Genomic DNA, 15,591 nt, shown 5'->3' on the forward strand with positions numbered 1-15,591 from the left:
TGAACCTCTTTTTCCATTTGATTATTTCTACTTTTTCAAGAGTTGTTTTTTGATAGATCGCAATCAATGATACATGTTAAACCCAGTGGAATTGTGCATCAGATATGGGAGGGGGTGGGAGGAAGGGAGGGAAAGAACATGAATCTTGTAAACATGGAAAAATATTCTAAATCATCTAATAAAATAATTTAAAAAAAAAGGTGTTTTAGGAGCATCTGGATGGCTCAGTAGATTAAAAGCCAGGCCTAGAGACAGAAGATCTTAAGTTCAAATCTGGCCTCAGACACTTCCTAATTGTGTGGCCCTAGGAAAGTCACTTAACCCTCATGGTCTAGCCCTTTCCACTCTTCTGCTTTGGAACCAATATACAGTACTGATTCTAAGATGAAAAGCAATGATTTCTTTTTTTAAAAAGAGCTTGTTTTTATCATTGAATATTTTTCATATTCTCTTCATTGGGTTTTTGAGTCTCTTTTACCAATTGGCCTATTTTCTAAGGTATTATTTCCGTTAGCATTTTTTGTGCATCCTTTACCAAATTATTGACTCCTTATTCATGTTTTTTCCAGTATTGCTCTCATTTCTTTCCCCAATTTTTCTTCTGTCTCTCTTATTTATTTTTAAAATTCTTTTTGAGCTCCTCTATTAATTGTGTTTTGGTATTGTAACCAAATCATATTTTTCTTGGAGTGTTTAGATGAAGCAGAATTTAATTTGTTATCTTCTTTGTTTGTGTTTTGTCTTCCCTGTCAACAAAATAACTTTCTATGTTGAATTTATTGTTGTTGTTGTTTTCATTTTCTAGGCTTTTTCTTTTTTATTAAAAAAATGATTACACATTGGTGATCTGTTGCTGTGATGAATGGACCATTATTCAAAACATCAGGTCTTTTGTGCTGCTGCCTTTAGAGCTGGCTCTGTGGATTTGTAAGTTTTTAGTTTTCCTAGTATAAAGATTAAAATTTAGGGGAGACTGAGGCAGGTAGAAATTAGTTTCTCTCTGCAAGGAGTATTATATTTTTTAGAGGTTTATTAAGGATTAAGGATTAAAGAAAATACAGGATAAGGAAAACGTGCCTAGGCCAGAGGCCTAGACAAGACCTCACCTACATTATGGAAAGAGCCATGTCTGCTCCAAAACAGAAGACCAAAAAGAGACCTCAAAAGCCTTTATAAGCAGCTTAAATACCTTCTCGATCTCACCCACCTCAGAATTCCATGGGATTACAAAGCATTTTGGGGAAGTGGAGCAAGGGCTTGTAGAGATTGACTTCTAGAGTTCAAATCTCAATTTTACACTAGGTGGTATGATCTAAGGAGACATAATTTCCTCCTAGCCTGTAGTCTGGTCTGTGAGTAATTACAAGCACTTTTCCACCTTCAAATTATGATCAGAGACCTTTTCTCCTCTGTGTACATAAGCACTGGTGTGCTCCTCCTCATCCTTAGACCATGATCTATGATTGTGACTTAGCTTTCTCTATGAGAAATGCAACAACAGTCTTGCATCCAGCCAGCATATGAAACCCTATAATCTCCTTCTGAGCTGTTGTCTGACTCCCTCCCATCCTTATCATTTATGGTTGAGAGCAATGGGAAGCCTTTGCAGCTGAGTCAGCCATCCCCAAAACCTATTGCCTATGTGCAATCTGCCTAGGCATGTTGCTTTGCACTCTGCCTCCACTACAATGCAACAGATTTTTTGTGCCATTCTTCCAAATTGTTTGGGACTTAAGAGTTACTTCATCCCTTCTTTTGGTGGGTAATACTTATCCAGAATTCCTTTTGAAGTTTGATATCATATCTATTTATGGTAATTTGATAGAAATCAGATGGATTTGTGTACCCTCTCTGCCATCTTGCCTCCAATTTCTTGGCACTGTTGTAGTATATTGAAACTGTTTTTTTTTTAATGAATCATTAATTTTTATCAATTTAAAATCACCTTGGATTCTTCCTGAAGAATTCTATGTGTATTGTCTTTAGCAATTAAAATTCTGCTATTACCTTCATCATAAGAAAACATATATTATTCAAAGCAAGATACAAATAGACTAGTTAGAAGCTTAAAATCATTAGCTTGCCCAGTAGTGTTATCATGTATTATACTAAAGCCTGGGCAATTGTTGCAAAAGACAATAAAGTTTAATTCTAAAATATGATAACATTAGCTTTAGTACCCAAGTATTTTGGCAGCACACTGGCAGAATATCAACCCTAGAAGGAAACACAATTCTCTAATTCTGAACTTCTCTGCTGGTCTTTGGGAGCACACACACGAAGAAAGTCCTTTATGAATAGCATATTTTGAAACCAAGTAGAGGGTAGAATGTAAATATTATACATAAAAGCTATTTCCTTAAAGGATACAATTAAGATGATTTCATCTTAAAGTGTATATAGAACATTCAAAAAAGCAAAGTACTTTAAATTGGATACACTGCAGAAGGCAAGTTATACTTACTGCAGTGTCTTGACACATTTATAATCTGAACAATAAATATGCTTCAAGAATAAACTGTGCCACATATCAAATTAATTTTCCCTTTAATATAGATACAAGTTAAACATATTTAAATAAATCATTATGGCTAATAAAAAGCTCATTTTGTCCCAAGGAGAGACTAGTTTTTCTTTACTATCAGAGGATATCTGTATAGGAAAGATTTGGGTGAAATGAATGGAGAATAGATCAAGAATCACAGAATAGGATGATCCTTGGTCAATAAACAAATAAATGGTTGAGAAACTGATATACACATGCTGCACACATGAGTCATTAGACTTTTTTTTACAAATACATTTTATGTTGTGCATAGCAAAGCACCTTGCTACTAATAGATCCACAATGAAAGTTTAATGAATTTAAATCCAACATGTATGTGGTATAGTTTAGGACTTTTGTGTACCATTAGGATAAACAGAGTTGGGTACTTAAATATATTTCACTCAACAGGAAAATAGAAAGGAAAGATAAGAAGGTAAAAGGGATAGGAGAGTTGAAAGGAAGGATTAGTCCTAAGCAAACAAACTCCAAGGATCAAATATATATATATATATATATATATATATACATATATATATATATATATATATCTTTTTGAAGTGTCAAAGAATGGAAATTTGAATTGGTGACTATAACTTATGGAGTGGCAAATGAAATTATGAAAATTCTTATAAACTTCTATTATGCAATAAGTAATGAAGATATGGTTTTGGAAAAAGATGAGAAGATTTATATAAACTGATGGAGAATGAGATGGGAATGCAATCAATGCCATGACAAAGAACTTTCAAAGAATTGGAAACTGATCAGTCAATAAAAAATTTATTAAGCCCCTACTATATGCTAGACATTGTGATAAATAGAAGGCATGCAAACGAAAATAGAAAGAACGATAGTTCCTGCTCTCAGCATAGTGAGAATCTAATGGGGGAAAATAACACACAAAATGAAACTGATAATGGATGAGGGAAAAATCATGATGGAAAAGTCTAAAAGCAATCCACTTAGTAGGCTATAAGATGACTGTCCTTAACCACTTGCCTAAATAGTTTTTGGAGCTCATGGCTCCACCATCCAACTAGAACATAATCAGAGTGGCAGAGTATACTGATGAGATGTGAATACCAATATTTATTCTTTTTGATGATATTTCCCAATAATAAGGCTTCTAGAGCATGAAGTCCAAATCAGTCTTTGACGTTTATGAGAAATAATCACCAAGAAGATTAGCCACAATTCTAGAGGACTAGTGAGAAACCTGCTATCAACCTTCTAATAGAGAGATAAAGGACTCAGAGTACAGGGGGAAGTGGGCTGGTTTATATGGAGGGAAGGAAGAGTTATGCTAATGGAAAAATTATGCACACACAGAAATATATACATGTGTAGATATACAGATATATATACATATATAATTAAATATATCTATCTCATTATCAAGGAATAAGTTAAATCATGAGGATGATCTAGCACATTATCTTAGTATTATTGAGCAAAAGTCTAATTTCACATTAGAGTAATGGTTAATAACATTTTCCTGGCAAAAGTTCAAAGACAGATTAGAATCAATGAAAGATAAACAAAACAAGTTTAATCATCTTTTTTTCACTCTACTACTAAACTGTTTCCATTTTACTATACTTTTTAAAGATCAATCTTGACATATTATATTGTATGCCTTTGAATTCCCCTGTTATTATCTGCATTAACAGCCCATTCTGATTTCCATAGCTGATGATTTATTAGAGGTTTAAGGTGTTTTCATTTGTTTTCTGAGATTCAGTATTTAGAAGGGTTACTATAATAATCCCACAACAAGAAGAAATAAAGGAAAATTTAATAGCGATTCAGTATTTCAACTCTGATAGTCTAGGTTCTAGGAGTTTCATGCAAAAGATACTAATAGAAGATGATGTGAGACCCTGAGGATACATTACTTGAAAGATAGCTTGGCAGAGAAGTACATATTCTTGCTCATAATCATTAGTTAAGTTCTTCTGTCCCTAAGTTTACTGGTAAACCCTATTTAGGGGTTTACATGCTATGAAGCTCAAGCAATCCCTCTTTTAAAAATATACCTTTTTTTCTCTCATACATTTTCACTTTTTTGATATTTTTTCATTCTCAAGACTTACATATTACTCCAACTTTGTGAGAGTTCTCATAACAAAGTAAAATTTAAGTAAAATTAATAATATAATGACACCTATAACTTGAAATATAATTTTACATTTTACATTTATTGTACTTGTACCTCTATATGTAAAACAAATCTGAGAAATCTGTTTACATTCTCTGTCTCCTTATCTCTACCCTATTAGAAAACAAAAAAATAATGCATATTTCTCACAATAAATATGCACAGTTGGGCAAAACAAATTCCCTCAGTGGTATATATATATATATATATATGTATATATATATATATATATATATATATGTGTGTGTGTGTGTGTGTGTGTGTGTGTGTGTTTATGTCCATCAATACTCTGGAATCACAAATAATAATAACATTAATTATAGAGTACACCTTTCAAAGTTCATTTGTTTTTATGGTACTATTATATAAATTGTTCTCCTGGTCCTGATCATTTGGTTATTCTTGTGTTTTACGTTTTCCAATTTATTCATTCTTATAATATTAATATTTTAGGTATACATTTTCTTGTGTTCCTGGTCACCTCAAACTGCATCAGTTCATATAAATTTTTCATGTCTTTTTTAAAATCATCAATTTCCTCTTTTCTTATAGCAAAATATATTCCATCACATTCTTAAACTATAAATTATTCAGACATTTCTCAGCATTTGAAAATTTCTTTATTTTCAGATTTTTGCCACCACAAAAGAGCTACTATAAATATCTTTGCACAGATAAATATTTTCCCCAAGTGGAAATTGCTAGGAGGTAGAGCTATGTTCATCAAATATTCAGATATCCTAAAGCTTTATTATCACAGATAACAGATCCAAGTTCCTTAAACACAGAGCCTGAATCTCACTGCTTTTGAAGTGTCTTTCTGAGTCAGGATAGTTCCTAATGCCTTTCCCTTTTCAGATTATCTTCTGTTTATTCTCTCTGTGTCTCTGTCTCTGTCTCTATCCCAATCTGTCTCTTTGTCTGTATCTATTTTGTCTCTCTCCATCACAAAGTCACAATTATATTCTTTCTTGCCCATTAAGATGTATGATATTTTATTTTTTAAGCTTTTTGGGGAGCCTTTCTTTATATTAACACAGTATATGACAAATACAAATTTTAATAATTGCTGGTTGACTGGTCACTCATATTTTAGCATCTATCAATACTGTGTTTTTCCTTCTTTTTTAAGTATGTAGAAAGATTTAGGATAGATTCATGCATTGTACAAGTCTTTGTTCTCTCACTTGTCTTTACATGAATCTTACTTTCATTTAAAATAAATTTTTTCATTTTTTGTCATGTAAAACACATTTCCATATTGATCATTGTTTTAAGAGTAAAGCCATATATAAACAAAACACCAAAATAAACCCAAAAATCATTGATGTGAAAGATAACTCCAATAGACTGTACTCTGGAGATGGATAGATTTCACAATCATAAGGCTTTTAGGATTAGCCCAGATAATTACATTGTTGAGAGTAGTCAAGTTTTCACAGATAATGATCTTCTAATATTACTGTTTCTTTTTTTTTAATCCTTACCTTCTGCCTTAGAAACAATACTGTAGATTGGTTCTAAGATGATAAAGGTTAGGCAATGGGGATTAGGGTCAAAAAGCTGGGAAGTGTCCAAGATCAGATTTGAACCCAGGATCTCCTATCTCAAGGCCTGGCTCTCAATTACCTGAGCTACCGAGCTGCCCCTCCAGTATTGCTATTTTTGTATATAATATTCTCCCAGTTTTGCTCATTTTACTTTGTATGAATTCCCACAGATCTTTCTCGCTTTTTCTGAAATAATTTTGCTTATCATTTCTTATAGCACAACAGTATTCTATTTCCAAATTATACCACAATTTGTTCAGCCATTCTCCAATTGATGGACATGTCCTAAATTTCAATTCTTTGCCACCACAAAAAGAGGAGCTATAAATATTTTATATAGAAAGTTCCTTTCCCCTTTGTATTATCTCTTTGGAATACAGACCCTGTTACTGGTATTACCAGATCAAAGGATATGCACCGTTTTATAGCTCTTTGGATATAGTTCCAAACTGCCCTACCGAATGGTTAGATCAGTTCACAACTCCACTAGCACTAGTGTCCCAATTTTGCCACCCACCCTCCAAATTTTATCACTTTCCTTTACTGTTATTTATCATTGGTCAAACTGATAGGTGTGAGGTGGTACCTCAGCATTGTTTTAATTTGCATTTCTATAATCAAGAGTGATTTAGAACATTTTTTCATATTTTATTAGAGGGAAATAGTGAGAGATGAGGGGGGAACTAAATAGATGTTACACTAGGAGACAGTTTTGAAGGAAGGGTGGAATTCAGAAATACACACCTTCCTTCCTGTTCTCATCTGTTAAGCAGTCTAATGGAGTTTGCCTAACAGACAGTGAGACATTCATCCCTCTAATTACAAAATCTTGAGAACAGTTTCTGTAGTTTAAAAAGGACCTATTTATTTTCTTGGGGGTGGAAGGAAATGGGAAAGAGGGATATAGGATTTCCATAATTATAATTTCTATCACTTATTGAAGACTTTGCTTTAAGTCTCTTCAAAATGAATAAAATTGACTTCCCCTGAGGGAAACAGTAATAATCCAGCTGGAGTCTTTACTGGGCAAGACTCTTTCTTTAGCTCAGAGAGAAAGGAAACAGCCAAGAATTTCTTCAGCCTTCCTCTTTTCAAAGAGGTTAGCCAGAGAGAAGTGAAGTGGTGTGGAGATCAGACCACTCCAAGCAGAAGTGGGTCCAGAATATCAGCTTTGGCCAACTGCTCCTACTTCTCAACCTTCCATAAAACCCTATTTTCTCCTCCAGTGGGTCTGGGTGTGGATTCTAGGGGCTCTCTTGAATTTTCCATCTTTGCATTTCATTTCTTCAGTCTTGACCCATTTCTCTCAATCACAATATGATGATTGATAGTGTGAAGACTGGATTTAGCTATCTCCTGATTGTAACAATGAAGATACTTAGTCTGACAGAATCAGGAATGTCTATACCCATATTTAAGGATTAAGTATTCAGAAGGATGGCCTTTGATAGACATGTGCAGAAAACAGCTGACAGACTCCTGGTCTGTCCTAAGTCAAGCTTAAGCTACCATTGATACAGATGAGATGCAGAAAAGTGATGTAAAACCATCCATATATTTTGTGTCACATCCTCTCTTCGCGCTCTTTCCCCAAAGAGGTGGTTCTGGCTGGTGACTTCCTGTGAGCAGGCCTGGGCGCCAGTTCAGTCCTGGAACTCAAGCCTGGAGGAGTTCCCTCAGACAGCTTCCTTGAGAGAGTCACGTGGTGAGTGATAAGACTGACTCCCTTTTCCCTTGGCTCTCAGGGGAGTTCCCCTTGGCCAAGGCCTTGAACTCCTGCCTGGCTCAGCCTGAGCCAGAGCAGTTTAAATTAACTCTTTTCCTCTCTCTCTCTTTCTTAATTTCTTTCCTCTATATTAATTAAAATCACCAAAAATTTCCAGCTGACTTGGGTATTTTATTATGGGATTTCCTTGGCGACCAAATTAATTTAGATTTTAAGTCACAACGCTAAAATTATCCTTATAATGGCTTTGATTTCTTCATCTGAAGATGGCTTGTTCAGATGCTTTGACTATTGTCAATTTGGGGTTGTCTTGTATTCTTACAGATTTTATTTAGTTCTTTAAAATTTTAGAAATTAGACCTTTATCAGAAATATCCATTATAAAAATGTGTCCGCAGTTTGTTGTTTCCTTTGTAATCTTGGTTAGAATAGTTTTGTTTATGCAAAATGTTTTTTAATTTAATTTAATCAAAATTATTCCTGTTATGTTTTATAGCACTCTATCTCTTGTTTGGTCATCAATTTTTTCCTTCTCCAAAGATCTACCAGTTAAACAATTCTGTGATCCCCTAATTTAGTTCTGGCATCAATCTTTATATCTAAATCATATATCCATTTTGACATTATCTTGGCCTAAGGTGTAAGATATTGGTCTATACCTAACTTCTACCATACTCTTTTTCAATTTTCCTAGCAGTATTTGTTAGAGTGAGTTTTTAATTACAAAAGCTGGGATCTTTGGGTTTACCCAACATTAGGTTACTAAAGTCACTTACTCCTATATAATGTATCTATTATCTAATCCATTAGTTCACCATTCTATTATTTAGCCAGTAATAGATTGTTTTGATAATTATAGCTTTATAGGAAAAACAATTTGATATCTGATACAATTAGACCTCCTTCCTTCAATTCTTTTCATTAGTTCCCTTGATATTCTTACCATTTTTTCTTCCAGATGAGATTTGTTATTATTTTTTCTAGTTTTATAAAACAATTATTTAATAACTTAATTGCAAAGCACTAGATAAATAGATTAATTTAGGTAGAATTTTCATTTTATTTACATTAGCTTGGCCTTACCATGAGCAATTAATATTTTTCCAATTGTTTAGATATGACTTTATTTGTGGGAAATATGTTTTGCTATTATTTTTATAAATTTCCCGTGTTTTCCCTGGCAAGTAGGTTCCCAGGTATTTTTTACTGTTTAGAGTGATTTTAAATGGAATTTCTCTTTCTAACTCCTAATTCTTGACTTTGTTGGTAATATATAGAAATGATGATGATGATATATGTGTATTATTTTGTATCCTGCAACTTTAGTAAAGTTATTTCAACTAGTTTTTAGTTGATTTTCTAGAATTGTCTAATCACAGTATGATAGTTTAGTTTCTTCATTGACTACTTTAGTTCTTATAATTTCTTTTTTTTTTCCTTATAGCTAAAGCTAGCATATCTACCATAATATTAAATAATAGTGGTGATAATCGGCATCCTTGTTTCACCTCTGATCTAATTGGGAAGGCTTCTAACTTATCAACAATGCAGATGATACTTGCTGAAGTTTTAGGAATATATGTAGTTTAAGGAATGACTCAATTATTCCTATGTTTTCTAGTGTTTTTAATAGGAATGGGTGCTGTATTTTGTTTAAGGCTTTTCCTACATCTATTGAGATAAACATGTGGTTTCTGTTATTTTGGTTATTGATATTGTCAATTGTGCAGATAGTTTTACTAATATTAAAGCAGCCCCACATTTGTGGTATAAATCCTGCTCCTAGTCATAGTGAATGAACCTTGTGATATATTGCTATATTCTCCTTGCTAGTATCTTATTTAAAAACTTCACATATATTCATTAAATTGACCTATAATTTTCTTTCTCTGTTTTTGTTCTTCCTGGCTTACATAACAGTACCATATTTGTTTCATGAAAATAATCTTATATGATTCCTTCTCTGCCTATTTCCCCCCAAAAAAATTATTTAATATTGGGACCAGTTGTTCTACAAATGTTTGATAGAGTTCACTTGTGACTCCAGCTGTCCCTGGGGATTTTTTCTTAGGGAGTTCATTGATGGCTTGTTCAATTTCTTTTTCTGAGGGGGAATTATTTAAGAATTCTATTTCCTCTTTTACTAAGCTGGGCAATTTGTAGTTTTGTTAATATTTATCCATTTCACTGAGATTGACATATTTATTAGCATGCAATTGGGCAAAATGGATTCTAAGGATTACTTTAATTTCCTCCTCATTGGTGGTGAATTTGCCTTTACCATTTTAGATACTGATTATTTGATTTTCTTCTTTCCTTTTTTTTTTAAATCAAATTAACCAACACAATCTTTTTTATTTGTTTTTTTTTTCAATCAACAACTAGTGTTATTTATTAATTCAATGGTTCTCTTATTTTCAATTGTATTGTTTCTCCTTTGGTTTTTAGGATTTCCAAATTAGTCTTTAAATGTGGATTTTTAATTTGATATTTGTCTAGCTTTTTTTAGTTGCATGCCCAATTCATGGATCTGTATTATCTCTATTTTATCAATGTGAGCATTTAGAGAGATAAATTTTCCCCTAAGTACTATTTTGGCTATATCTCATGAAAATTTATATGTTGTTGCCTCATTGTCACTCTCAGTAAAATTATTGATTGTTTCTATAATTTATTCTTTGACTCACTTTTTTTTTAACATTAGATTATTTATTTTCCAATTAAATTTTAATTTATCTTTCCATGGAGTTTTGTTGATTATAGTTTTTTATTTTATTATGATCTGAAAAGAATGCACTTATTATTTATGCTTTTCTGCATTTGATTTTGAAATTTTTATGCCTTTAATATTTGGCCAATTTTTGTGTAGGGGCAATGTGCTTCTCAAAAAAAAAAAGTTATTCCTTTCTATTGCCATTCAGTTCTCTCCAGACATCTCTTGGTTCTATCTTTTCTAAGATTTAATTCACTTTCTTTACTTCCTTCTTGTTTATTTTTTGGTTTGATTTATCTAGATCTAAAAGGGAGAAGTTGAGATCACCCACTAGTATAATATTTTGTTTTTTAGATTTGATTTTTTAAATATTTTTCCATGGTTCCATGATTCATTACTCCTCTCTTCCCACTCCCCTCTCGGAGCTGATAAGCAATTCTACTGGATTATTCATGTTTTATACCTTGATACCTATTTCCATATCATTCATTTTTATAATAGAATAATCTTTTCAAATCAAAACCCCAAATCATATACTTACATAAATAAGTGATAAATCATATGTTTTTGTTCTGCATTGCTACTCCCTTAGTTCTTTCTCTTGATGTGGATAGAATTCTTTCCCATAAGCCCCTCAGGTTTGTCCTGAGTCATTGCATTGCTTTTAGTAGCAAAGTTAAATATATTTGATCATTCTGCAGTGTTTCTGTTTCTGTGTACAATTTTCTCTTAGTTCTTCTTACTAGTATAGTTTTACTGTCTATGTCTCCTGAAGTTCATTTAATGCATCCTTTAAAATTTTAGAGGCTATAAGATTTCGTGCATAAATGTTTAGTATTGATATTACTTGATTGTTTATAGTATTTTAGGAAGTTGCAATTTCCTTCTTTTAATGAGATCTATTTTTACTTTAGCTTTGTCTGAGATAATGATTGATACTCCTGCTTTTCTTACTTTAGATAATTCATAATAAATTCTGCTCCAGTTCCTTACCTTTATTCTGTGTCACCCTGCTCAAATGTGTTTCTGGAAAATAGCATATTCTATTTTTTTAATAGAATAGTAGGATTCTATTTTTTAATCCACTCTGCTATCCACTTCTGTTTTATATATGAGTTCATCCCATTCATATTCACAGTTACAATTACCAACTGTGTCTTTCCCTCCATCTTATTTTCCCCTTTTGATCCTACTCTTTTTCATTGCACTTTGTCCCTCATTACTAGTGTTTTGATTTTTATCACCCCTCACTTCTCTGTCCCTCTTATTACTACCCCATTTCCCTTGTCTTATCCCCTTCCTGCTTCTCTATTGGGTAAGATAGGTTTCTATACCCCAGTGAACATGTTTGGGATTCCCTCTCTGAGGCAGATGACAGTAAGTTTAAGCATTGCCTTCCTCATCCTCCTCTCCACAATAATAGTTTTTCATGGATCTTTAGATTAGGTAATTTATCCCCATTAAATTCCTCCCTTCCCTTTTCTCTCAGTGTGATCCTCTTTTTTTTAGCCCTTGATTTTTTTTACATATCATGTCATCCTAATCAGTATATTGCCCACCCTCTGTCTACAAATATCCTTTCTCACTGCTCTACTTCTGATCAGAATTTTTAAGAATCACAAATATTCTCTTTCCATGGAGGAATACAAACAGTTTGATCTTATTGAACACTTAAATTTTTCCTTCTTATTTACCTTTTTACGTTTTAGGTTTTTGGTAGTGTTTGGACTTCAAGTTTTCTGTTTAGGTCTGGTCTTTTACTGAGAAATGGTTGGAAATCTTCTATTTTAATTGAATAATTATTTTCCTCCCTGAAAGAATGTATTCATTTTTGCTGATTAGGTGACTCTGGGTTGTAAACCTCACTCTTTCTCATTGTAGTTTTGAGCTTCCCTACTTCTACTTTGCCATCTTGGCTTTAGAAAAGAAAAATTTTAATTATCTTTTAATTAAGCAAAACATATTTTTGTCCTCCCTACTCTTCTCCCCTGTGGGGGTGATGGAAAGAAATAAAAAATACATTTAATATTTAGAGTCAAACAAAATACATATCTGTATTGTCTGCATCCAAAATTATGTCTCATCCTATATCTTGAGTCAATCATTTGTCCATTATCAATCCTCTGATATCATTACTAATTATTATGCTGATCAGAGTTCATGAATCTTTCAAAGTGGTAATTGATATGAAGGATAAATGATATGAGATATGGAATTAAGGAAAAGAAAAGGTAGAGGGGGAGGAAGAGAGGAGGGAAAAATGAAGGGGAACAGGAAGGGGAAGGAAAATAAAAAATATCACTGAGTAAATACTCTAGAGGATATGTGTACTTATAATTCATAAGAGTGGTGCTTAGAAAACAAAATCAGCCTCAAAACCTTTGCATTCTAGGTGAATCCTGCCAGAATTTTTGCTTTGGTGATACAGCTTTGAAAACTCAGTACAACTCCTATGGTATAATGAGGCAATGAAGAAGGACTTTGTGGAGGAAATATGGTGCAAATGAAAAAGAAGGGGAAAATTTTCATTTGTAGTGCATTAAACCAATGTTATAATCATTATAAAACTTCCAAAAGAAATCGACATTCATTAGGAAATGAATAAATATGAATTCAAATGTTATAAAAAGTTATCAAAATCTTAAATGAATTTTATATGTATAATAATAAAAAGTAAAACATTTATATCATATTAATAATTGTGAGGGAAAGAAGTAAAACAATTTTAAATAGAATATAGTATATTTCACTGTCAATTCATATTCCATCAGTTCTTTCTCTGGGGGCAGGGAACATTTTTCAACATGAGGATTATCTTGGATTACTGTGTTCCTAAGAATACCTGAGTTATTAATCATTGTTCATTGTATAATATTAGTGTTGCTGTGTACAATGCTTTTCTGGTTCTGCTCACTTCACTTTGCATCAGTTCATGTAGGTCATTTTCTCATTGTTTTGGTGCCATAACTATACTTTACCATAATTTATTTTGAATAATTTGAACAATTTAAAAATAACTTAATTATAGGTCATATATAATATTGTTGTTTTTAAGAAATAATTTAATATTGTAATTAATATTAATTATTGTTTTTTTAATACTTGTTTTATATTAACTTGTTTTGCAGAGCCATGTTGCTAAAGATTACATTACATTGTGGTTCCTAACCTCCTCCTCTCAGATACTTAGGTTAATTAAAAAAAAAACTTTGTTTTCTGGCTGAAAATTACTCCAAACAATTATCTTAAAACTCTTAATATGCCTTTGGTAACAGGGAGATCTGGATCAGAGAGAATGATTAAGTCAGCACATATTCATTCTTCATCCCATAGTAATAATGTAAAATACATTGCTTTTCTAGGTCATTCAATAAATGTTTATTAAACACTTATTATGGACATCATACTATTAGTTTTTGAACAGATAGCTTTTTCTATAATGATGAATATCATCAACTAAGTCACAGAGGGATTATAGTATAATGAATGATGTTTCTATAACAATGAAAAAAGAAAACAGATCATTAATGTATGTATAAGCACTATGATAGCTGCTATAAAGAATACAAGAAAGGGAGATAGGACTTTGCCATCATGAAGATTATACTCCAGGATAATAAACAGAACACCCATGTATACACACACACACATACACACACACACACACACACTCATGATATGAACTGGAATGTGATCACTGAAGAAGTGCCAAGAACTATGAGAAATCAGAGGAGATAATATATTATTGCAGAAATTAGCAGTATTTTATTTGTATTACATCACTACTATGCATGAACAAATACATATAGGATACAGTTTGTCATAATAATGCTACATTAAAAATAGTAAAAACTTAAAAACTTAAGGATACTGTCTCTCTACTAGTTCTTTTCTTTTGAAACTCCAATGGAAGAAAACTCTTCTAGCAGGTGGTAACTCATACAAATCTGTTTTTATGTTTTCTGTATGGTTCATATTAGGATGAATCACAAATGACCAAAGTCCCAGAAGCCATGTTTCACACTGTGAGAATTCTTATTAAGAAAACATTTTAAAAACATGAATTGTGTCTTATCAGTTCATCCTTGATTTTTATATTTAACTTCTACAAATCTTGTCATGTTTTTCATGTCATTTCTTTTCAGGTTCTAAAATCAAGGATAAAAATTCATAGCATGTCCTACAAATGGTATTCTAGTTGGCTAATGTAAAATCTTGGAAGAATGGAAAGTGTCCCTTGACTAGGTTTAAAGTTTAAACTCTTAACTAAGAATTTAGTAATAACTCTGTGATATACTTTGATTTAATTGAGCGTTGAACATTAATCTTCTAATCAGAATATTTGCTATAGTAGAGACTTTAGCTATGACAGGCTTTTTTATGATATGTGTGAGATGATATAACCATAATATAGACCACATATACAATTAGGTGGTGTGGTAGGAAGAATGCCAGTTGTAGTCAGGGAGACTTGTCTTCCTAATTTCAAATCTGGCATCAGACACTTACTGTGTGACATCAGAGAGGTCACTTAACAGTGTTTGCCCCAATTTCCTTATCTGTAAAATTAGCTGGAGAATGAATTGGTAAACCAGTATCTTTACCAAGAAAACACCAAATGGGGTCAGGAAGAGTCAGACACAATTAAAAATGACTAAACAACAAAAGAAAAAATTTTTGCAGCTTACTTTTAGGTATCAATAGTTTATAAGAAAAATAATTTGAATGATATATGGGTTTGCCCATTGATAGAATTAACTAAAATATATGATTAAAATTTTTATCAGAATTGCAAAAGAGATATATGAAGTACAAACATTAGACATGGACATATTTTTCTCCCTTAATATGCTGCCATGTATCAAAAAAGAACTGAAGAAAATTCATCGCTCACAA

Source organism: Monodelphis domestica, chromosome 6, assembly GCF_027887165.1.
Source record: "Monodelphis domestica isolate mMonDom1 chromosome 6, mMonDom1.pri, whole genome shotgun sequence".
NCBI classification, from domain to species: domain Eukaryota; kingdom Metazoa; phylum Chordata; class Mammalia; order Didelphimorphia; family Didelphidae; genus Monodelphis; species Monodelphis domestica.